General features: G+C 40.8%; 1 protein-coding gene across 2 annotated transcripts in view; it reads left to right on the forward strand.

The window, feature by feature from the left end:
- Positions 1–25,693, forward strand: part of ARHGEF9 (Cdc42 guanine nucleotide exchange factor 9) — a 621,241-nt gene that overhangs the window by 306,837 nt on the left and 288,711 nt on the right. The gene's annotated exons all lie outside the window — the stretch shown is intronic.

Genomic DNA, 25,693 nt, shown 5'->3' on the forward strand with positions numbered 1-25,693 from the left:
TTATCTTAGCTCAGGACACAGCGGGGCTGCGCAGGGTCTGTGACTCGAATCCGAAATGCAAGCCTTATCAGCACCCCCGCCAACTCTTTGCTCTGCCTTTTGTATCGTATAAGGTGGCGCCTAAACTATCTAGTCTTAATGGCCTTTTAAAAAGGATTGACTTGTGCTGGGGTATTCTGTGAATGTATAAACACGGTTTGAGCTGCCATTGCCAGCTGCAGTTTCTTGTTTTATGTGCCTTCTTGTAGCCATTGACAAGACCATAAAAGATTGTCTTAAACAGCATTTCTTTTTTTAATGTGAGTGCTTTAGCTGTGTTAAATATATAAATTATTATATGACAGCAGAGACAGTTTGACTTACTTAACATTGTGCATATAGGTATATTCAAGGCCAAGAGTTGGATAATTGCATATATTATACCAGGGGTCTCTAAACTTTTCAAACAAAGGGCAAGTTTACTGTCCTTTAGACTTTAGGGCTGCCAGATTGTGGTCAATGGGGGTAAAATATGTTAGAGTACCAGTGAGAGAAAACAATTCTTCAGGCTTGGTGGTTATAGGGAGTAACAAAAATGACATAGCACCTGTAGTCAGTAAAAGGAGAAATAGTGCCCCAACATTGGTATTGGTGGGAGAAATAGTGCCCCAACATTGGTTTTGGTGGGAGAAATAGTGCCCCATCACTGGTATTAGTGGGAGAAATAGTGCCCCATCATTGGTATTAATGGGAGGAATAGTGCCCCATCATTGGTATTAGTGGGAGGAATAGTACCCCTTTTGCTGGAGTTAGTGGGGGAATAGTGCCCCATCATAGGTATTAGTGGGAGAAATAGTGCCCCATCACTGGTGTCAGTGGGAGAAATAGTGTCCCATCACTGGTGTCAGTGGGAGGAATAGTGCCCCATTATGGCTGGTGTAAGTGAGAAGATTGGTACCCATGATTGATATCAGTGGAAAGAATAGTGTACCATCATTAGTATCAGTGGGAAAAATAGTGCTTTATCTCAGGTGTCAGTGGGAGGAATAGTGCCCCATTGTTGGTATAGGTGGGAGGAATAATGTCCCATCGTTGGTATTGGGAAAGAAAAGTTCACTATCATTAGTATCAGTTAGAGAAATAGTGCCCCATCTCGTGTGTCAGTGGGAGGAATAATGACACATTGTTGTTATCAGTGGAAGGAACAGTACCCTATTGTTGGTATCAGTGGTAGGAATTATGCCCCATCATTGGTGTCAGTGGGAGGAATAGTGCCCCATTATTGGGTTTAGTGGTAGGAACTATGCCCCACTGTTTGCGTCTAAGGGAGGAATAGTGCTTCATATCAGTGGGAGGGATAGTGCCCCAAGGACCGGGCTAAGGCGGGCAAAAGGCCACATCTAGCCCTAATTTGGAGACCACTGTTTTATAGAATCAGCTTTATTAAATTTTTGCAGAAAGCCAAAGGAGAGGGTTGCATACTTGCTTAATGTAGTAAGACTTGATATTTATTTTTCATTTACATGTATGCATATGTTTTTCATCATTTGCCTTTGAGATATAGACTAATATATTTTGACACATGTGATTTTCCTATTTTGTACAAGTTTCATAATTCTGTGCGTAGACAGTATTTCTCAGTAATATGCTTGTAACATTAAAGTTAAGACTTACAAAAAAACAAACATTTATACTCAGCTGGGCGGATGCAGCATCAATCCTCCGCCAGTTCTGCAGTGAGAACTCAGCGATGAAACATCTCTGATCACTCAGTTCTCCCCCTCCACTCTGAGCAGAGAGCCATGAATGTTAGGCAGGCCATACACAGTGCAAATTTTCTGCAACCACAGTGTTGATATGGGAATTATCAGTTATCTTCTTCCGGCAGGGGAAGCCGTCCCCACAAAGAGAAGACAGTAATTATCACAAGAGAACCCAGAAGGCTGGTTGTACCCAAGCTAATCGATCGATCAACTTGGTACATTCTGCCTGCCCATTAATGGTTCAAATCTCAGCTGGTTCCTGCTGAACCAGCCAAGATTCGTAACGTGTATGGATGGCCTTAGTCACTGGCTCTCTGCTTTGCCCCTCCAGCTCTCCAGGTAGAAGGGGCTGCCTCAGGCTCTCAACAGATCACTGAGAGGCTGAGCCTGGTGCTTGTTCAGGCATCTAGGTGGATCCTGAACATATCTTCGAGATCTTTCTCGAGCCTGGACCGGCTGAGTGACGTCAGCCGACAGTGGACTTTAGCCAACTGTCAGCTGAAAATGGAAGGAACTTTGCCTATACTTCTTCTTTAATGAGGGTGATTCTTAGGCAGTTGGGGGTTGAAATTTAGACTTCATAAAAAGTACATCAAAACTTGACAATAAACGTCTATTACCCCGCATCTGCAGCTGGGTATCAACAAGGTCCATATACTTCACATATTTGCCACCTTTCCCTTTTGAAATCTCAAACGAAACTTTGCTTTCTTCAAACTATGATCAATAGATATGCCCATTTTGAATTAGGACAGATCCTGATTTTTTTCACCAAAAATTAAGAGAAATCCAGGGATATTGGAAAATAGCAACCATCAATTGCTTCCTTACAACTTGGACTATGGGATTTGTAGTGTGCATAAAGTGGTGCACACGACCACAATTATTGTGCACTACTCATTCCAAACAAACAGAAGTGAGAGGAAAAAGGGGTATTTGGGAGTTCATGGAAGAAAATTTTCATGAAAAATAGATTACAGAGCCATTAAGTAGTGGTTGATTATGGATTTTTTTTATGTAAACAAAGATATCACTTTAACCACTTCATGCCTGTGCAATAGCTGATAGACGGCTACAGCGCAAGCTTAGTTTGCCGGGAGGGTGTACATGGAAGTCCTCCTATTATGGCGCTGCTTGCACACCCCCTGTGGCGTGCGGAAGGCGTGCGGGCGGTGTACACTGTGATCACTGAGTCCTTTGCACTAAGCTGATCACAGATTGGGGTAAAGGCCCAATCAGAGTGCCCCTTTACCACATGATTAGCTGTGTCCAATGACAGCTAATCACGGAAGTAAACACAAGCGGATTGTCGGCTTTTCATTCCTCATGCTGACAGCGTGAGGAGGGAAAAAGAGAGCCGATAACTAGTTTGTGTTAAAGGGACATCGGCACTGATAATCAGGGCACTGATTATCAGTTTCCTGATTATCAGTGCAGTCCCACCAGTGCTGCCAATCAGTGCCTCATCAGTATCACCTATAAGTGCCGCCTAACAGTGCCTATCAGTGCCGCCTATCTATGCCCATCAGCTCCACCCGTCAGTGCCCATCAGTGCCGCCTATCAGTACAGCCTCTTAAGTGCCCACCAGTGCTGCCTCAACAGTTGCCATCAGTGCCACCTCATCAGTGCCATCTCCTCAGTGCAGCCTATCAGTGCCTATCAGTGCAGCCTCATCAGCGCACATCAGTGAAGGAGAAAAATTACCTGTTTGCAAAATTTTTAAACAAACTATGAAAAATGTTTTTTGTTTTTTTTTTTCAAAATGTTCGGTCCTTTTTTCGTTTGTTTAGCAAAAAGTAAAAAACTAAGTGGTAAATAAATACCACCTAAAGAAAGCTCTATTTGTGTGAAAAAAAAATGAAAAAAATTCATATGGGTTCAGTGTTGCATGACCGTGAAATTGTCATTCAAAATGTGACAGTGTTGAAAGCTGAAAATTGGCCTGGGCAGGAGGGGGATAAAAGTGCACTGTGCGCAAGCTGTTAAGTACCACTTACAAGTCATGTCCCTCCCCCAGTCTGTGACTGGACAGTAAAGGAGAAGCAGAATCCTGATTGGATCATTCTCTGTTACACATTCCCCTCCTGGTAAAATCATGTTCCTTGATAGGGCATGAGCACTGCAGCACAAAACTGATTGGGCTCTTATGCTAATTTTTTCTGTCCCAGTCTTGGCTCTGCTATGCAAAGGGCTGATACCAAGTCAAATTCAGTTACTTACACTGTTCACAGAAAAAATATACATTTAATGATGTATTAATGAAAACTGCGCTGCATTTATTTGTCTTTTTTTTTATCTGCCCAGCTTTTAGGGGAAAATAGGAGGAGATAACTAAACAGAGGTAAGGATATCCTAAATCAGTGATGGCGAACCTTGGCACCCCAGATATTTTAGAACTACATTTCCCGTTTTGCTCAACTACACTGCATGAGCATCATGGGAAATGTAGTTCCATAACATCCGGGGTGCCAAGGTTCGCCATCACTGGTCTAAATGATTTCAGCATAGCTCAAATACATGACATTGGTAGCTAAGTGCAGCAATTGCTCTGATTATATGGCTTAAATATATGCAGTAACAAGTTGGAAGAGGATGTTTTGAAAACCATACTATTCTAAGCTATTTTTATGCCTCACGGCACTAAGATTCACTCTTGTAAAGCTTGCTTTACTCTTACTTGGTTTATATTGATTTTCCTGAAAATGAAGTACCAAATTAAATATGATAAGCTTTATACAAGCGACAGAGGAGAGTAGTAACATTTTCACATGTGGTGGCTTTGTTAGGTTGTAGCTAATAAAGCAAATTGATAAAGAGTCTGCCCACAAGCTGTGGATCTTAGTTTGCTTTACATTCTTTTTTGTTTTTCCTCGCTGTTAAGGACAGCAGCCATTGCAGATACAGCCAGGCCTTGGGTTTTGTTAGCTGACTGTAGTCATGGTAATAAGTTGCCAGCTACCTGATCTGAAAAGTGTTCAGCAGAATTATAATCAACTGCATCTTGACTCTTGTTACCTGATGTTCTCCGTGAGTCAGATTTCAGCAGGCAAGTATTCAATATTTTAACTGCTTTGAAACCACAGCGATACTTTGAAAAGCATATGGCTGTGTGATTCAAAGAGGTCATAGAGCTGATGATTGCAGACAGGTTAAAGAGTAAGGTATGTAATCATTTTAACATATATTGACTGTTTCTCGATGAGCTAGAATCACATGCAGAGTAGCATTGATGCAGGGATTTAGTCTTCCTCCATGTTTTTTTTTGTTTCCCAATGTTTTTATTGCATAATAAAATGAAATAGTTTGGAATGAGATTCCAAGCTTAGCATTTTTTATGGTTCAAACAAAAAAAGGAGACATAAATAGGTCATCCCAATTTTTCTCCAAGCACGTGATGCATGAATTCCTTCAAAGGTAAATCTGCCTGGACTAATGCTCTTATCTAGTCATGGCAGACAATGCTTTAAATGTTCATATATCATCCATTATTGTGACATTGTTTTCAATGCATGATAGAGCTGGTTGTTGTTAAAAAAATGGAGAAAAAAAAGACAACTGGAAGTATTGTCTATTGCAGCTGTCTGATTTTAGCTATTACTTCTGTAGTTTAGACTAGGAAAAGAAGGCAAGATCTAGAATTCAAAAGACACTTTTATGGTCCGATAAGGCAGAAAAGCATTTCGTTTTTAGTGGCTGTTTAGTTGTAGATTGTATCATCGGTATGCGATGATGGCTTTGGTTTCACTACCATGAATTTTAGTTGAGTGCTGCATGCAAATCTCAAGGGTTCTTGTAAAAAGGTAGCTTGGTCCCACCCTCCTCATTCCTGACCCTCTCTGTTGGATAGTTAATCTGCCCATCACATTAGGAGACCAATAGGGAGGTCCAAGAGGTGTTTGGGGGTAATTCAAGAAAATTCAAGATTTGCATATAAATTAAGATATGTTCATTTCTTAATTCACTGATCATTTTGGCATGCAGTTTCGGCAGAGGTTATCACTGATTTTTTTTCCTTCTGCGTTTAGTTTTAATTTCCTAGATTTGCGATAGGCTTACTTTAAATTTGCAAAATAAAAAAAAAACAGCTGTTGGTGCTGCAGTGAATTCATTCATTGTGATTCTCATCACACCACAGTCAGTCACTATCCACGCTTTTCTTGTCCAAGGCTTTAGGTAATGTATTATTATCCTGAGCTGTAGATATTCTTCTGCACCTGCAGTGTTCTTGAAATCTCCCTTTCGATTATGATCATGTATTATCATTTTTGCCACCAATGGTCCCTTTCCAGAGATAGTCTCATTTTTCAAACACAGATACATGGATTTTTTTGTCTTAACCATAAAGAGGTTAAATCCTGAAAGTCTTTGGCAGTGTGTCCTCTTGCATTGCTTCAAGTGGATCTCGGCAAAAACCTTTTTTGGTTTTCAGTAGAGAAAGAGCTCTAGAAAAAATCTTTGGCAGGTTCAACTGCTTTCTGTGTCACCAATGGGAAAATGTCCCCTTACTGTCTGTTTTTTTTTTACAGTTGCCAAGGCACAGGCTGGCTATTTCACTTATAGCAAAATTGATTCCATTTATGGGGCAAAAACAGCTCATATGGGCACTTGATATGGCTACCACTTCTGCTTATCAGGATCCAAAATATTCATATTCAAATATATTGTATTGTAGTTTAAAGGCTTTTGTATGCCATAAGAAATATGGAAGAACAGAAATTGGTTTGCATGCCATAATTGGATTAAAGAAGGCATAGATTAACGTTTTTGTTTAGCAACTGTTTTTCTAGCAATATACCATGTTGTTATCACTAATGTAGCTGAATATAAAGCTTGGCATTTGCTTTAAAAAAAAAAAAAGGAATATTTGCTTCTGCTTTAAAAAAATCTGTACAGGCTAGTACACAAGGAGCGCCTTGCTATCTCTTAGCGGCACACTGAAAACCATATAACCTGTATTATCACAGCACAAAGCTGGTCTACTGTCAGGCCTTTGTGTATGAAAACTGGGTTTCCCTTTATTAAAAACACACCACTGTATGTACTTGTGCATAAATAATACTCTAAGGCCCATTTACTTTGTGGACGCTGTTGAGCACTTTGAAGGGCTGCAATGCATTGTTAGTTTTGGTTTTAGACTTCATGGAAATGTCATAAAATTACATTTCATTCAGCTTTATGCACCACGGTGTGCTACAATGTGGTGCAGCATGTTACAACAAGCTACGCTGCGTACAAATGCAGCTTGTTGTAGCCTTTTTCAGCGCACACTAGTGCAGTGTAGGGATGTGAACTGGCATGGTAGGACAGAATGCCTTGTCTGTGTGTTGCAACTGCTTTGGGGAAGCCTGTTAGTGGAGCCCAGTGCATATGGTGTGAATGGTGCCTAACTTAGTGATAATCAATTGATCATTGTGTGCTGCCACTGCTCCAAAGTACCCTGTGGAAAGCTCCTTCTTACCTTCAGTACAGCCAGGTGCTGAAGCCTGGTAGCTTGCTTTCGCTCCACATAGCGCACAAGCTGAAAATATCTGACCACACACTAATGACATTGACTAAATCCAATAGGTTTAGTGAGCATGCAGAGGACATCCAGCACACACCAAAAAAAACTCTCATCTGAGGCTAAGCCTGGAAGGTTCTTTGGTTTGTGCTTTGTGTCCTCTCTGCACGATCACTAAACCTATTAGATTTCTTCAATATCATTAATATGGGGTCAGATCTTTTCAGTCAGTTATAGTCAAGTTACAAGATATAGGGGGGCCCTGATTTTACCAAGGAGCCTCATGAAACGTTCAGAGACTGCCGTCTCTAGGGAACACTGTTCTTTGGACACCATTGGTAAGGTAATATACATTATTATCTTATACCTAAACACAACCTTGGGGATCTTTGTTGCCCCATTGGATGCCTTGAGAATTTGTTTTATAAGACTTGTGCTGGTTTTATACTGTTCTATAGTGTATCATTGCAGGGAGTAACAATGTTTTTTTCTGGGATGCTCTCTAGTTATATTACATCCTTTGGAAACATCTCTTATAGAACTTGGTAGGTTTATATTCCTTTTGCACACAAAAATACACTGACATTTTCTAGTCCAGGGGTGTTCAGCCTTTTGAAGAGTAAGAGCCACTTAAGTGATTTGGTAACCAGTCATGGGCCACAATAAACTATGGTGTGTTACCACCCCCCCCCCCCTCCCCAAACTGCAAATGTAAATGAGCCCTTACTGTCCTGAGCCCCTACTGTCCTAACCCCTCTATAAGGCTGCTTTCACATTGATGTGCTGCAGTTTACCTGCACAGCAGGTGCAGCACAGTGCACCTGTGGCTTTCCTGCAGTTTAGTTGCACTGAGCCATAGACTTCTATTACATCTTGCGGGTGTGGTGCCCTTTTTTGGAAGGGCATCAAAACTCATGAATTCATGCTTTCATTAGTGCTAATATGCTTCTGCTGGTATTGCTCTCCAGGCTGCTAGAAAGGTCCCAAGTGAAAGGTAATTGGTATCACTCAACTTGTGACAAGATCCAGAGCTATAGAGGAAGCATTGGCTTATGCGTCTCTTGCTCCCTCTGCGGCCACCTTCTTTCTTTGCTGCTTGCGCTGGCACCATGCACTCTGATGCTCTAAAATGGTTGATCAGCAAACCATTGAATGCAATATGGGCTTGCCCATCCACCAACCCAGAGTATGGGCATGTACTTCCCTGTTTTGAGGTCGCAGGGCACATCAGAGGGTTCCGAGGGTTACAGGATGAGCACCCCTGGGTAATCTACTTTGGGGCCTAGATTACTCAATGGGGTTTATTTACTAAAATGAGAGGGTGCAAAATCTGGTGTAGCTGTACATAGTTGCAGATCAGTTTAAAACTTCAGCTTCTTCAATTCGGGTTTGACAAAAAAAAAAAATAAAATTCCGGAAACTGATTGGTTTCTACGCAAAGCTGCAATAGATGTTGCACTCTCTGGTTTTAGTAAATCAACCCCATTGCGTTTATATACCTATTGGATTTCTTTAGTGTCATCAGTGTGTGGTCAGATCTTTTCAGTCAGTGATAATCAAGTTACAAGATATAGGGGGCCGCTGATTTCATCAAGGAGTCTCATAAAATATTCAGTATATGTAATGCTACAGAAAAATGTGGCAGAATGCACACATATTACAGCAGATAGCCAGGGGGTGCAGACATATAACAGGAGATGGTCACATTGTGCGAACATGCTACAGGGCTGTTTGGAGACTAGAGACAGTCAGAGACTGGGCACACTGAGACTGGTAGAGTACACTGCCATTACTGCTCCTATACAAGTCCCTCTACTGACTGTTGGGATTGCAGGCCACACAACAAGTACCAAAGGTTGTCCACTAGGGCTTTGGTTGTTTTAGAGCTGATAAAATATATTGAATTATTAATATAATTTGAGATCAATTTATGTTGGATTGGCCAGTGCTTGGTTTTGTCTTTATTTTTCTCTTGTGTTTTTTCCACATTTAGCCAAAGGCAGACAGTTGGTAATCAGTTAGCCACGTGACTGCTGTTATTGCTGATAAAAATAACAATGAGCTCGTGGAAGCTTTAACCTCTTCTCTTTCAAATGAGAGTTTATATTAAGAGCTTGAGTTAGAATGTTGCCACAAGTTCTTTTTTTTTTTTTTCAAGGAAATGTGTACAGTTTTTTTTTTCCCTTACTGAAACCTGTTGCCATGGCAATTTGCATCTCCCTATAGACACTGCAATACAAGGTAGCTGGAGAACTGCTCACAGCATCTGCGCAGGGGAGCATAGAATGCACCAAATCTGCCATTCTGAGATTCACTACAATCCTTGGCTTTGACAAGAACCTTGTTGTATTTTTTTTTTTAAAAAAGCTTTTCTCCTTTAACTGTGTTTCAGACTCTCCGACCATTTTTTGCAGTAATAATAAAGGTCAGTAGATATGAATGCACTCCTCTAAAGATTTCTGGCCAACATGCGACCAGCTGATGTGACTTTTTAGTAACGGTTTCTAGTGCAGTTGGTAGCTATGTATTGAGTAAGTGTTTAATTAGCTTTTCTGACTTTCTATTCAGTCAATGCAGCCATGAAATTAAAGTGCTGAAAAAAAAACTGACTGGGGGTTGATTTACTAAAACTGGAGAGTGCAAAAACTGGTGCAGATTTGACAAAAAATAAATAAATTGAAGCTTTTTCTATGCACAGATGCAGGAGATTTTTCACTCTCCAGTTTTAGTAAATCAACCCCTGATGTCTACTGCAATAAACCTGACAGCCTTGGTAACGGAACATTAATGATATGATGTATGGACTGGATTGGAAATATTATCTCAAAAAGTTATGGCGTGAAGTAATCAGTGCTAACCAATGACAGTTCAGAGTTTCCTAGCAAACACACAAGTGCTAAAAGTTGCCTTGTGATTGGTTGCTATGGGTTAATGGAGACCATCTTGTTATGGAGGGAGCTGCTGTAGAACTGGAATAGACATAGTAGAAAAAAAAGACAATCGTGTAGATCCATTGCCATGGATACCTTATTGTCGCATAGACAATTTTAGCAACTTTATTTAATGCGGTCTAGGAAAAATGAGGTATGTTATAGTGCTAATCACTACTGAGCTTATCATGTAAGACAAAGAGCAACGGCAAAGTGCATTAACCCCTCAGTGACCAATTTGATTGAGCGGTTCATTGCTAGGACTAATATAAGCTTGTAAAAGTCAGGTTTTGATGATAAATTTGCTTACCAGCAATTTGGACATTTTATGTTTGTAAACCTCAACACTGAATTTCTAAAATATTGCCTAAAGCCCAAATTTAATAAAGGTGAATTCCAGATATTTTATACCAGCTTGGAACGATGTATATACCATACCTGTGGGATCAATCTAGAAGCTGGAAATCACTGTTGTAAACATCATTATTACAATGATTTACTCTAGCTTTCAGGTCCTGTGCCCGGTAGCCGGCCTGCTGTTTTGCGAATGCAGAAGGTCAGCCGCTCAACATGGGCACCATTCAGAGAATGCTTTCCATTTTCTGAATGAATGCAAAGTGTTATCTGATTGGATTAGGTGTAGAGGCAGGGCAGTTGTAACGAAACGTGGATGTCAGACCCCTGTCCTTACCAACTCGTGACAAAGGACTGGCACATCATTAAAGGACTCCGCTGTAGTTCCGGAGCGGTGACATCAGCCGAACAGGCGCCACTTGTGGGGAAAACACCAGGAACCAGGGTGGTACACAAGCTATATGGTTGCCATGACTTCATGTTTGTGCCATGCACTTGTAGTCATGGCAACCATATAGCTTGTGTCCCACCCTGATTCCTGGTGTTTTCCCGCAAGTGGCGCCTGTCTGGCTGATGTCACCGCTCTGGAACTACAGCGCAGTCCTTTCATCCTCACGCCGGCTGGTTTCCGGCTTAGTGCACACACCGCTCAGCGGTCCTGGGAGACTGACCTCCTCGAGATGCTTGCTGCCAGGTGCCCTTTTCTACTCCAGCCCAGGGGGATGTAAGCATTTTATGTACTTTGTTTTCCAGTTATCAATACCAATATACTGTTAACCCTTTCTATAACCCTTTTCTTGACTCCTTTATCCATTGCATCCCGGTGTGGTTCATGCGCTGCCTTCCTCATGTACTTTTGTCTGTATCAGCACTCTTCCTATGCTCATTGGCTAGCAGCAGAACAACCGCTGGGGAGCCTCACAGGCTTACTTCTATCCCTCCACCCTACAGGCACCCCAGGAGCGCCTGGTTTGTGATTAATGCTTTGACTTCTAGATTGGATTTTACTTATGGCTGCCCTAGGTGTGAATCTCTTTACTGAGCCATTAGTTGGCTAGCAGCAGAACAGCCGCTAGGGAGCCTCACAGGCTTACTCCTATCCCTCCACCCTACAGGCACCCCATGAGCTCCTGGTTTGTGAGTATTTCTTTCACAGCCCAGTGTGCCTGTGCACGGACCAGCTGGCTAATCCCAACTGCGCATGGGTGCCGCAGCCCTACCGGAGGACTATAGATGGAAGGGGAGTAAGGAACGGAACAACGTGTTAACCTTTTGGGTTGCTATGACAATGCATTTTGGAGGTGGGGCCTCCTTCCTTAGGTCACGCCCACACTATTCCCCATGCTCCTTTTATTGGTGATGACCCCACCTATACTTCTCTACTTAAAGGGGTCATACCAAAATTATTTTCAGATGCCAAAATCCATACAGTCTCAAACCAAACTAACAATGGAAATTTGGTTTCTTCACAGTCCAATTCTAGTACAGGGGATAGTACCAATGTACCAGTTATACAAAAAATACATGAGCAAGAAAAGGAGTTTTGGGCCCTGTGTAAAAAAGTATAAGATGTCTATAATTATAATGTTACAAAGTGGTGGAACATTGCCTTCCTTGAACAGTATCTAGGTGAAGGACTGGCCCCTAGGGGGCTGCAAAATAAGAAAAGGTGTAACTTTTTAGACCCAGATTTGCAGAAAACTTTGGATACGCTTTCCTTGCTCTGCACGGCCCAGTGGATGGAGATCCTAGTCATGCAGAGGGAAAGAATGTTGACCTCCAACACTAACAAGCTGACAGAACTGGCCGCCAAATTCGATACATATAGAGACTTGCAAAGTTTTAAAAAATGTAAGGACCTTTTAGATCATAAAAGGAAAGAATTTGAGGAGCAATTAATAAATGGAAAATGAAAAAAGTTCACCAGGGATATAGTAGACTATGAAAAAGGTATGATATTTAATTGGAAAAGGGAAAGGCCTTTACAGGAGGGGGAAGTGGAACACTGCACACAAAATAGTATTAAGAATTCAAACAGACCTCACCCTACAAATAGGAGTAAGGATGTACATATAAGCCCTGGTCGTGATAGGGCAAGGGACCCTTCCTCTTGTGGAAGGAATTGTGCACCTCCCTATAACAATGATACAAATAAAAATAAAAACAAAAACAAATATAAGATAAATAACAAAAGAAGTGGAGGTGCTAATAACAATATATATGAATATGGAGATAGTCGGCACGAGGAATTGGGGAAAGTTCAGAGGCCGCATCAAACCCCTGTGCAGGGCAGTACCAATAAAGATGTATTGAGAAATAGGCCTCTAGTGTATAAAATTGAAAATAGGAGTGAGGAGAAGGTCAACAACCGAAACACGAGAGCCTCCAATAGTAGGAACAGGGGTTCCCTGGATGGAGGTTCTATCGTGGGTACTGTTAAAAACTCTGCATTTCGGTGGGGGACGCATAATATTAGGAATAGGGAAGACATTAAACAAAGAAATAGTTCATTCAGGTTTTACTATCCCCATTTCAAATCCCTATGGTGCTCTTGACAACTCCGAATTAGGACATGGAGACCCCTGGGGTCCTCTGGCTGAAATTCGACTGAGGACTTAGATACAATTGGGGTTCCATTGTCTAAAGGTGTGAATGGGAATTTTTTAGGCTGACCCTCTCCCGCAGGAAAACTGAAAAATAGAAGACCCAGAGGAGGAAAGGGAAGCGGAATAAAAAGAGAGAAAGTAGACCTGTAAATTTGACGGTCAAAATCTTTAACTCATCTACCCATGCATTAAATGAAGGTGAAATTAGCATACAGTGAGGATCGAAAGTTTAGGCACCCCAGGTAAAAATTTGTATTAATGTGCATAAAGAAGCCAAGGAAAGATAGAAAAAAATCTCCAAAAGGCATCAAATTACAGATTAGACATTCTTATAATATGTCAACAAAAGTTAGATTTTATTTCAATCATTTACACTTTCAAAATAACAGAAAACAAAAAAAATGGCATCTGCAAAAGTTTGGGCACCCTGAAGAGTTAATATCTTGTATCACAGCTTGTAAACGCTTTTTGTAGCCAGCCAAGAGTCTTTCAATTCTTGTTTGAGGTATCTTTGCCCATTATTCCTTACAAAAGTCTTCCAGTTCTTTGAGATTTCTGGGCTGTCTGTCACGCACTGCTCTTTTAAGGTCTATCCATAGATTTTCAATTATGTTGAGGTCAGGAGATTGTGAAGGCCATAGAGAAAAACCTTCAGTTTACGTCTCTTGATGTAATCCCCCGTGGCTTTCGAGGTGTGTTTAGGATCATTATCCATTTGTAGAAGCCATCCTCTCTTCAACTTCAGCTTTTTCACAGATGGCATCAAGTTACCATCCAAAATTAGCTGAAATTTTATTGAATCCATTTTTCCTTCTACTCGGGAGATGTTCCCTGTGCCACTGGCTGCAATACAACCCCAAAGCATGATTGATCCACCTCCATGCTTAACAGTTGGACAGAGGTTCTTTTTATTAAATTCTGTGCCCCTTCTTCTCCAAACGTACCTTTTCTCATTCCGGCCAAAAATTTCAATTTTAACCTCATCGGTCCACAGAACTTGTTTCCAAAATGCATCAGGCTTGTCTATATGTTCATTTGCAAAGTTCAAACGCTGATTTTTGTGGTGAGGACGTAGAAGAGGTTTTCTTCTTATGACTCTTCCATGAAGACCATATTTGAACAAGTATCTCTTTATAGTGGAATAGTGTACCACAACTCCAGTGTCTGCCAGATCTTTCTGGAAGGATCGTGCAGTCAAACGTGGGTTTTGAATTGTTTTTCTCACAATCCTACGAGCTGTTCTGTCTGATATTTTTCTTGGTCTTCCAGATCTTGCTTTAACTTCCACTGTTCCTGATGACTGCCATTTCTTAATTACATTCCAAACAGAGGATATTGACATCTGAAAACGCTTTGCTATCTTCTTATAGCCTTCTCCAGCTTTGTGAGTGTCAACTTTTTTCAGTTTCAGTTTTCTAGACAACTGCTTAGAAGATCCCATGGTGCTGATGAGGTCAGATGCGTCTGGGCATCTAAAACCTTTGAGATTGACATCACCTGGTCTTCCCAGACAATGATTGAGAACAATCCATGACACTGGCAGGTCTCAGCCTTGCAAAGGGGGCAGTGCATGCTATAAATTCTGCAAGGTGCCCAAACTTTTGCAGACACCATTTTTTTGTTTTCTGTAATTTTTAAAGTGTCAGTGATGGAAATAAAATCTAACTTTTGTTGACATATTATAAGAATGTCTAATCTGTAATTTGATGCCTTTTGGAGATTTTTCCATCTTTCCTTGGCTTCTTTATGCACATTAATACAAATTTTTACCTGGGGTGCCCAAACTTTCGATCCCCACTGTATTACAATAAGGTTTAAACTTTGCCCCTTGTTGTAACGCCAACCTATTTAGTCTATTTAGAGACCTACATAGATATATTCAGGACATAACAGTCCAGAGATATTACAGTCTAAAATTGGAGAAAGATAGAGTGGCCGGATGTACTAAAAGAACTGAGGTTGATCTAGAATTGATAACAACTGAAATTGGAGAGCCCACAAAATTTCATATGGATGTGAAAGTGCTTAATATTTTGGAAGAATTACTTATAGAGGGGGGTATGGCACCAGGATATGTAGTATCCACCCCTTTCAATAATGATATTATTTATAGTCATTTTCGTCCTAAGTCAACATTCTGCCCACACCACATTAAAAACTAATTGACACTGCAATAGTAGGATGGGCAGATAACCCTACTACGGGGTGGAGGGGGGGCAGAGGACACTATGGAGGGGTGATGTGAAGGGGGACAGGACACTGCTATGGGGAGGCAGAGGACACTAGTGTGGGGGGGGGGGGCAGAGGTCCCTACTGTTGGAGAGGGGGGGGACTACTGTGGGGGCAGAGGACACTATTGTCAGGGGGATGATGTGAAGGGGAGTGGAGGACACTAGTGGGAGTGGGGGAGGGCACAGGAAAATATGCTGTGTTTTTATTGTGCGTGTGATAATTATTCCCCTTCCCCGTGGATCTTTGATTTCCTCTATGGTGTCCAGGTAGATTTCAATCACTGAAAGTTTGCCTATCCCTGAGTAAGGCTGGCCATACATGTTCAACTTTTGTTATACACTTTCTGTTAGATTTACCACAAACCACATAATATGAGGTCAAGGCTAAACAACACTTTCACTTGTATCTAATTAGGCCGGCCTTTGTACTACATAGTTGAAGGTAAATTTCAAGAAAATTGATCAGAAAATTGTAAGACAATTGTATCATGTATGGCCAGCCTTAGAGGGAATGCAGAACTATCATAAATCCTACTTAACCAGGGTCTGCGTAGCCTCAAAATACTAATAATAAGGTCCTGTCATAAAAATTGTCATGTCATAAATAGTCTTGCGTAGCAGTTTATATAGCAATAAACATTCTGGCCTGGATTGTTTTTTAATTCAAACTTTGGTTTATATTGCATAGTTACAGCTATAATGAAGTTACAATCATAGGATGTGGGTACCGGTGTTAATTTTGTAGAGGAAAAAGTACCCCATTGTCAGTTGGTCCTACACTATCCATAAAAAAGGATGAATCCAGCCTCTCTAACCCTTGGAGACAAGCTAGAGGGGTTAGAGAGGCTGGATTCATCCTTTTTTATGGATAGTGTAGTACCCACTGACAATGGGGTACTTTGACGTAGTGGTGGACTTGAGCACGATATGGCCATATGGTGGGACCAAATCCCCATTTTTATTTATGGATTGTCTTCACATTTGATAGTCATTTCTTTTGCATGTGTGCGCTATTCTTTTTTAATATGCATGTCGCTTGGTTCATAGCTGCACCAGCTTTAGAAATACATGTTCAGGGTTTGCTCCCCCAACTTTTTGCTTGTTTAAAATGGCACTTTAGTCAAAAGACTATGACAAAAACTAAACTGAAATTTGATGTCAAAATGAACACTGCACTACCACATAAGAATAAGTAGGGGGCATCTACTAAACTGCTGAAAGAAAAAAAAGGCTCTTCTTATTTTTTTTTCTTAATTTTTAATGTTGGTAATATATTCAGGTAATATATACAACGCCGATACAGCCAATAGAGTTTACAGTTTTTTTTTAAAATACGACTAAAATTAAAATGGCATTTTGTCAAGACTATGACTAAAGCTAAATCAAAATTGGATGTCAAATTTACCACTGGTGGTTACACTGTAAAGAAAATAATGGTCAGACGCCTGTATAACAAGGAGAAGACGGCTAATAAAACACATTATATTTCATACGCAATATGTGCAATTGATTTGTATTATATTCAGTCTCAAATGAATCTCAATTTTATACTGTAATAATATGTTGATTGTCTGATTGGAAAACCTTGTCTGATTGAAATGAACAAAAATTGGCATTAGGGTATGTCTGCTGAACATTGCAAAACACCCATTTATCACACCCCTCAGACCCCTCAGACATTTCTATTGGTTATGATACTTCTGTAAACGCTGTCTTCGGGGACCAAAGAAAATATGGCTGCATTTGCAACTCCGTAGTTTTTTCTTACTATATATAAAAGGCAGTGATTCTGATATATGAGTATTTTTCACTTGTAACCTTGTCTATTTTGCTGTTGCTTGTTCTGGTTTGGTATATATGTTCTGTAAATATTTTCTTGCATTGTATTTTTATTTTAAAAAATTGCTAAAATCGTTAAGCTGAATCTCTTAAACCTCTAATCAGAAATTAAAGAATCTACCTCTGTGTGACAAAAACTCTGTTACATTCCTGTCTGGAAGTGACAGCAGGTGTCACAGACACTCCTTAAAGGTCAGAATTGCAACAGCAGAAGCTGTGAATGGTGCACGTCTCCGTTTAAATGCATGGAGCAAATGTTTGTCCATAAAATCAGTTTTGCTGTAAGATCCTCCTCAAACCCCAGATGACTTCAAACCCCAATCTTGCAGATTAATAAAACATTCTTCATTCATCCTGAAAAGTGAAAGCAATTGTCTTATGCATACATGCTGAAGTCTCTTGGTATGTCCTAGAATAAAGCAATAAATGTTTAAAAAGAGATAAACTATTGCTCACTGTACAAAGATATATTAAAATGGCCTGGGCATATTTGTGGGTACCCTTAAAAACGATTATAACTAGACCAGCATGTCAAATGTAGCCCATCTGCAAGAAACTTGGTGTTCTTGTGATTACAGTTTGTGGAATCTAAAGTAGCTGTGCCATTCCAAACTTGCTTCGCTCCCTGTATCTCCAGTTTCCATCAGGTGCAACACTCAGGAGAGAATCCCTGCACAGTATTTCTGCTTATTAGTAGAAATGAATGGGACACAAGACTGTATGTTGAAAATGCAAAAAACAGCGCTTGCAATAGTGCAAATATCAAAGAATGGGTAAATATAAAGAACATCAATTAGTGAAAGTGGGTATTTAAAATGGTTTAAAGTGCAATAGTGCTATAGCAAATAATAACAGTAAATGCCTTCACTTTCTGAAGAAATTAAAGTGCAATAGTGTCAAAACAAGATCGCAATAAACTTGTGCATAAAGTGCAATAATGCTGTATATAGAACAATCAAAATACAATAACTGGTGTTAAAGTGCAAAAATTAGGTAAACAGTCCCACTCAAAGTGCAGCTTCAATAAGGTGCTGAAATCCAAAAAGAAGGTGTTAAACTTGCTTCACACAGTGGAAAGGTGCTCCAAAAACCCTTTTGGGGATCCACTCACCAGAATTAAATGGTTAATAGACCTTGAAAACCAGTAGTCTTTCAGCACCATAGTGTGTCCCTTTCTGGGGTTACCCAATGGATATATACGCCTCTGAAGTAAGTGTGTCAATAAATCTCCAGTAATATGAAACCATCCGATGATGCTCAAAAGGAAGGAATGGACCAAAATAGTGAAACCCGCAAAATACTTTTATTTGAATACAGGATTCAAATACTCACATATAGTAAGAAGTAAAAGCGTATGTAATCCACATCAGAAACAAACGAACACTGTCTCCTTCTGGGAACGCAGCCGGCACGCGTTCCACGAGATACAGGAAGTGATTTTGTGTGGTTGCCGTCTGCCGGAAGTGCGTCAATGCGTTTCGCCCACCTTCAGAGGGGCGTTATCAAAGACATTCACTTCACTTGTTGGATATATTCCCATATATTACATAGTTACATAGTAGGTAGGTGAGGTTGAAAAAAGACAATAGTCCATCCAGTGCAACCTGTGTAGGTGTGTGTGGCCGTAATCATCACACATACCCCTGAATGTTCTGTTCCTTGAGATGTACGTCTAAGAGTCTTTTGAAAGCCACCATACTTCCCGCAGAAACCACCTCTTGTGGTAGAGAATTCCACAATCTTGTAGCCCTAACAGTAAAGAACCCCCCACGTTGCCTGAGGTTAAAACGCTTCTCCTCTAATCGCATTGTATGCCCTCGAGTCCTCATGCAATCCCTTCGACTGAATAGCTGTTTTTCTATGCCGAGATCACCATTGAGATATTTATAAATTGCTATCATGTCCCCCCTCAGGCGTCTCTTCTCCAGGGAGAATAAATCAAGCGATTGCAGACGCTCTTCATAATTAAGGTCCTCCAATCCCCTAATTAGTTTAGTTGCCCTTCTCTGGACTCTCTCCAGCTCCAACACATCCCTCCTGAGGACCGGCGACCAGAACTGGACAGAATACTCCAGATGTGGTCGGACCAGAGTTTTATACTTTGAAATCTGTGGAGTATTTTGATCCATGGTTATAACTGTGCAAAATAAAGTTACGATTTATGAACCGTCTTGAAGGTTTACATTACATAGATGTAGCTTGAGCAGTGTGTTTTTGTGATAGATGTCCACATATATTTATAATTATATACTGTATTTGTTGTTACATAGTTACATAGTTACATAGTTAGTGAGGCTGAAAAAAGACACAAGTCCATCCAGTTCAACCTATGATGTGTGTGTGTGTTTGCTTTTAACCGTACATTGTATACCCCTGTATGTTGTGGTCTTTAAGGTGTCCATCCAATAGTTTTTTGAAACTATCAAGGCTCCCCGCTGATACGACTGCTTGCGGAAGAGAATTCCACATCCTTACCGCTCTTACAGTGAAGAACCCCTTACGCACTTTAAGGTTAAACCGCCTTTCCTCAAGTTTTAGTGAGTGGCCACGTGTCTTATTGTATTCCCTTACTCTGAATAGTTTGTTCCTTATGCTAGGGTCGCCAGTACAGTATTTGTACATTGATATCATATCCCCCCTCAATCGTCTCTTCTCCAGAGAGAATAAGTTCAGTGCTTGTAGTCTTTCCTCATAGCTGATGTCCTCCATTCCCCTAATTATTTTTGTTGCCCTTCTCTGGACTTTCTCCAGTTCCAGCACATCCTTCCTGAGGACCGGTGCCCAGAACTGGACAGCATACTCCAGATGTGGCCGGACCAGAGTTTTGTAGAGTGGAAGAATAATCTCTTTATTTCTGGAGTGAATCCCCTTTTTTATACAACCCAGTATTCTGTTGGCTTTGCTTGCAGCGGCTTGGCATTGCATGCCACTTCCAAGCCTGTTGTCTACCAGTACCCCCAAGTCCCTTTCCATCCTAGACTCACCCAGAGGTTCCCCCCCTAGTGAGTAGCTTGCTTTCTGGTTACTGGCCCCCAAGTGCATTACTTTACATTTTTCTACATTAAATCTCATCTGCCATGTAGTTGCCCACCCCGTTATTTTGTTCAGGTCTGCTTGCAAGATTTCCACATCCTGCATAGAAGATATTGGCATGCCTAATTTAGTATCATCTGCAAATACTGAGATTGTACTAGATATCCCCTCCTCTAGATCATTTATGAATAAATTAAACAGGATTGGTCCCAGGACAGAACCCTGGAGTTATAATTTAAGTAGTTATATATTTATTCAAAATAGGTCTAAAGGTAAAAAAAACTTTTTTTCACTTTGGATAGAGTAAGGGAGGTTTTTTTATTTTATTTTTTTTCTTAAATTTTTATTTATTTTCTTCACAAATACAAAAAAAAGTCAATTTTCAATTATTACAAAATCAGCATTTCTCCCCCAAATCCCAAAAATCCCCCCTCCCCCAATCTCCCTACTCACCCATATCTATCCCATTCTGAATATGCAGTCCTACTTCTCCTTCTTAGGAAATTAACATATTTTACTCTTAGGTCACTCCCCTATTCTTTCCATAGATTCGTGTGTTCTTTGTTTATTTTTTTTTAATTCAGTCCATTTTTTTCACTTATCCAAGAAACCATCTACTTGTTCTTAATCTCTGCTACACAGATATTCCATCTTGTATATATAATCAACTGTACCACACCATTCTCTTATGTCGGGGGTTCTGTTTTAAGCCATTTTTAGTCCCCTTAGCTGCAGATTTGGTACTACCAAGTTTTTAAAGATCTATTTGTTCTATGGAATAAACATGTCCAGGGGTCATCTCCAATACTCTCTACTGTAATTTTATTGATAAATTGTTGGATTTTTAGCCAGTATTTCTGGATCTTAGGACATTCCCACCAGACATGAAACATTGTGCCCACCATCTGGCAACCTCGCCAGCACAGAAGTAAGGGAGGGTTTAACCCCTGTCAGTCTTGTTTTGCCATCTGTGTCCCATTGGGACAATTTTCCTTCACTTCCTGTCCCATAGCCAAAACAGGAAGTAAGAGGAAATCCCTCCAAAGTGAGGAAATCCCAGAGCGGCACCAGGGTCACCAGAAGTAGTATCCCCCATTGGAAAATTTCCCTCTATTACTGTTCAGGTCTCAACTCAAAATTTGGGATTTTCTTTTACTTTCAATGATAACTGTAAGGCTAGGTTCACACTAGCTTGCACTGATTTCTGCATCTGCAACCACCCGCAGCAAAATCGCACTGCTCTTGCGAGACACGCTGGGCTGTCATTTATCCTGAACGGCACCCCTATGCATTTCAGCCCGCAGTGAGGTTGCATTTTTAAAAAGGTGAAAGAGCTACTGTACTCGAGCAAATGCGGGAAGCATGGCTTGCACTATTGTGAACCTAGGGTTAGGCCTTATGCGCACTAGATGTTTTGCTATCTCTCCTAGCCGCCTTTCCTCCTGGCAGCAGTGTTTTATCAGAAAAAACGCCTATAAATGCGTCTAACAGGTTTAGGCTGGCCAAGCTCTTGGGTGTTAATTGATTTCATTGGCCAGAATAATAATTTATTCTGACCATTGCTCAAGCACTAAACGCACCTAGCGTTGACCTTCACACACACCTGTAGGTGTGAATGGGCCCTTATAGATTCTCTTTAAAAAACACTCAAAACTGCAGTACATGGATGCAAACCAGCCACATTGGAAATAGAAGGATTTCAAATTGCAATGCAATTTAATGTAGTAAAATCTTGCAGGGAAATGGGCAAGTGTAAAACGGTCCAAAATGTTGTTAAAGGCAACTAGTGTCTAAATTTGCCTTAATATCAGTCTCCTCCAATCTCTTGTACAGCAGTAGATGGAAGAGGGAGTTTTTGGCCCCTCTTTTATGTGGGCTGTCTATCAGGTCTGTCAGTTTTTCAGGCGGACCTGATTGGATCCTCCTGTCTCTTCTATGGATTCAAAATGTAGATCATAAAGAGTTTGAGCTGTCATTTAAGGGTGCAAAAAAGTACAGCTTCGTAATTTCCGGTCGCAGCTTTCTGTGCAAATTATCCAAACCTGCAGATTGGGGACACTAGTATAAAAAGCAGTATGGTTGTTGGCGCCAATTGACCCTGTGACTACGTCCATTAGGACGAAACGTATCAGGGTGACCTATTGGCATTGACATCCCGCTGCTGTGCGATTCCGGGTCACAAGCAGCACTCCATGTGAGTTACATTAGTTTTGCTGTACTTTCTTTGTTTTTTTTTTTGCTTTAATAAACGTACTACACTATGATTTTACCTTTTGGGCTCTGGCTGAGTTAATTTCCCAGTTGGATTCATATACGGTGATCCAGCCGAGGTTTCCCTTCCACAATGATATCCAGTGTGATTCCTGGTTATGTACATTTGAGGTTCTCTAGCTACTGTAATGGTAGCCACGCCATCTGGTGAGTGTCCAATCTTTCTGGTGATGGTGGAGACCCACCACTGATATTAAATACTGCACCTTTAAATGATGGCTCAAACTCTTTATGATCTACATTTTGTATACCAAGTTGACTCAACATTATTTATGTTTTCTATTTAGTGTGCTACACTTCCCTTGTTTTTGTGTAAGCTGCCTCTTTGTACACGGTGCAGGAAATTTTTTATATTGCTTTTCTTCTTTGGATTCGCTGACACCCTCCGCCATCCGATCTGATTCTGTCCAACAAAAACAGATGGATGGTGGTCCTATTCCCTATCTGTCCGGCGGATCCGATTGCATTGGATGGAAACGGACAGGCAGTCCACTTCCATCCGATTGCCCCATAGAGGAGAGCGGGACTGTTTTCTGTGCCCGCTCTGCACAGTGGAGCGGATGCTGACCTGTCACCCGCCTGCTTAGCAAGAATCAGCGGAGAAATCCCCCGCTGAGCATGCAAATTCTGCTTAGCGGATGCACCCGTGTGAAAGGGGCCTTAAGTGTCAATCAGGCTCGGTTGCAATGCACATGTGCTGACAGTGAAAAACATGCCAAGATGAGGAGAGAGTAGAGAGTGCAAACATGCCTCTGTTCCTTCATTGTCCAATCAGAAATGCTGGTTTGTGTTTGATCAAGGTTGTGCCGTCTAGCAAAAGTGTTTGGATCAAAAAAAGTGGCTGCAATGAAATCCAAATCCTTTGGCAAGAAAATAAGTTATTATTTATTTCAGTATACAGATTTTAAAAAGATATTGTCTGCTTACATTAAAAAATACTCATTTTACTAGGCTTTATGCTGACCTCATATGCATAGATCAGAGTGCCTAACCAAAGCATGGCTGTCTAAATCTGAATGTTTTATTTTTTTTTTTTTTTTACATTGACTTCCAGATGTGAAAAAAACAGCAGTCCTTGCCTCTATATTTTTTGTTTTGCCCAAATTAAATGGTGGAAATGTTCATATAAGAATTGTACTCTGCAATCATAGTATCCATACATCCAATAAAATGATCTGATCTGCAGTGATGATCACTATGTGTGGCAGTACTTTTTTTATACCCACAATGCATTAGGAAAACCAGGACCGATAGGGTTAGATTTATTTAATTGTTTTCCTTTGCATTGCACCAATTGGAAACATGAAATGGCTTTATGTCGGACAAGCTGCCTTTCACACATGCTTTGTTATTTCTGTCTCTCTTTTGCTGACTTAAGTCAGTTATTATCTGCAGTGCTTTGCTTCCTGGGGAATCTCTGCCGTTTTCTGGCAGATGGCAGTATGCTTGCTTCGTGTGATCATCTCTTATTCTGACCAAATACTCACACGTCAGAGAAGCTAATATGACAGGCTGTGTAATATACATTATTTTCTATCCACGCCCTCATACGATATTGATCTCCCCTTGACGTAGTATCTAAAAACTATTTGTCCAACATCATTGTTACTTTATGACTGTCATATTAGACGCAGTTCAATTGCAGCCTTTAGTGCTTTTTCTGCTTTGAGAAAGGAAAGAGGAATTGTAACAAAGCGTCATTGTACGGTGCAGGGGGAGTGCCATCCACACAGCATGTCTCTACTCACGTTCTCTGGATAAATAAAATGTAGCTTCTGTGTTGTATGTTTTACACGTGATGGTTTGCAGCAAGACTGTGGCGAAACAATTTTGTCTTTGTTATCTGCTCTTTCAGAATATTAATACATATTTCCATTGAAAATGGGATTTTCAAAGAAATCTTGTCATCAGACGTCCTAACAATACAGCTTTGTTCTGGGCTGGCCAATAGAAAGCATATATACACTATATTACCAAAAGTATTGAGACGCCTGCCTTTACATGCACAAGAACTTTAATGGCATCCCAGTCTTAGTCCATAGGGTTCAATATTGAGTTGGCTCATCCTTCGCAGCTATAACAGCTTCAACCTTTCTGGGAAGGCTGTCCACAAGGTTTAGGAGTGTGTCTATGGGAATGTTTGACCATTCTTCCAGAAGCGCATTTGTGAGGTCAGGCCTGGCTCGCAGTCTCCGCTCTAATTCATCCCAAAGGTGTTCTATCGGGTTGAGGTCAGGACTCTGTGCAGGACAGTCAAGTTCCTCCACCCCAAACACGCTCATCATCGTCTTTATGGACCTTGCTTTGTGCACTCTTTATGGGTCTGGCCCTTTGTTTAGAAAGTTTGAAGACCCCTGTTTTACACCATCACAAGTATTATCTTGATTTTTCTATTATCCAAATTAGGTTTTCGTGCTTTAACCACTTAAGCCCCGGAAGATTTTACCCCCTTCCTGACCAGGAGGTATTTTGCGATTCGGCACTGTGTGACTTTAACGGACAGTTGCGCGGTCGTGCGACGCTGTACCTAAACGAATTTGATGTCCTTTTTTCCCCACAAACAGAGCTTTCTTTTGGTGGTATTTGATCACCTGTGCGATTTTTTGATTATGCGCTATAATCAAAAAAAGAGCGCCAATTTTGCAAAAATAACAAAAAATTTTAAAATCAAAATGTTTTTACATTTTTGGCCAATTTGTTTTCTGCTACCTATGTTTGGTAAAAAAAAATCACAATAAGCGTATTTTGATTGGTTTGCGCAAAAGTTATTGCGTTTACTAACAAAGGGAAAGATTTTTGTCATTTTTGTTGTTTTTTTTTTAACGAGTAATGGCGGCGATCTGTGATTTTTTTTTGCGGGACTGCGACATTGCGGCGGACAGATTGGACCCTTGACTGACATTTTTGACACTTTTGGGGGTACCAGTGACATTACTACAGTAATCAGTGCTATACATATGCACTGTTACTGTAAAAATGACACTGGCAGTGAAGGGGTTAACTTTATTGGAGAGGGAGGGGTTAAGTGTGTCCCTAGGGGCGTGCTTCTAACTGTGCAGGGATGTGGCTGTGTGTGTAACAGCACAGATCAACGGTCCTACATAGCAGGACCGTTAGATCAGTGCTTTTACACAGGGGAGAATGACAGGCGGCTTTGTTTACATTAGTCGCCTGCCTTTCTCCCTT

The sequence above is a fragment of the Pelophylax lessonae genome (assembly GCF_965119305.1).
Source record: "Pelophylax lessonae genome assembly, chromosome: 7".
In the NCBI taxonomy this organism is placed as follows: domain Eukaryota; kingdom Metazoa; phylum Chordata; class Amphibia; order Anura; family Ranidae; genus Pelophylax; species Pelophylax lessonae.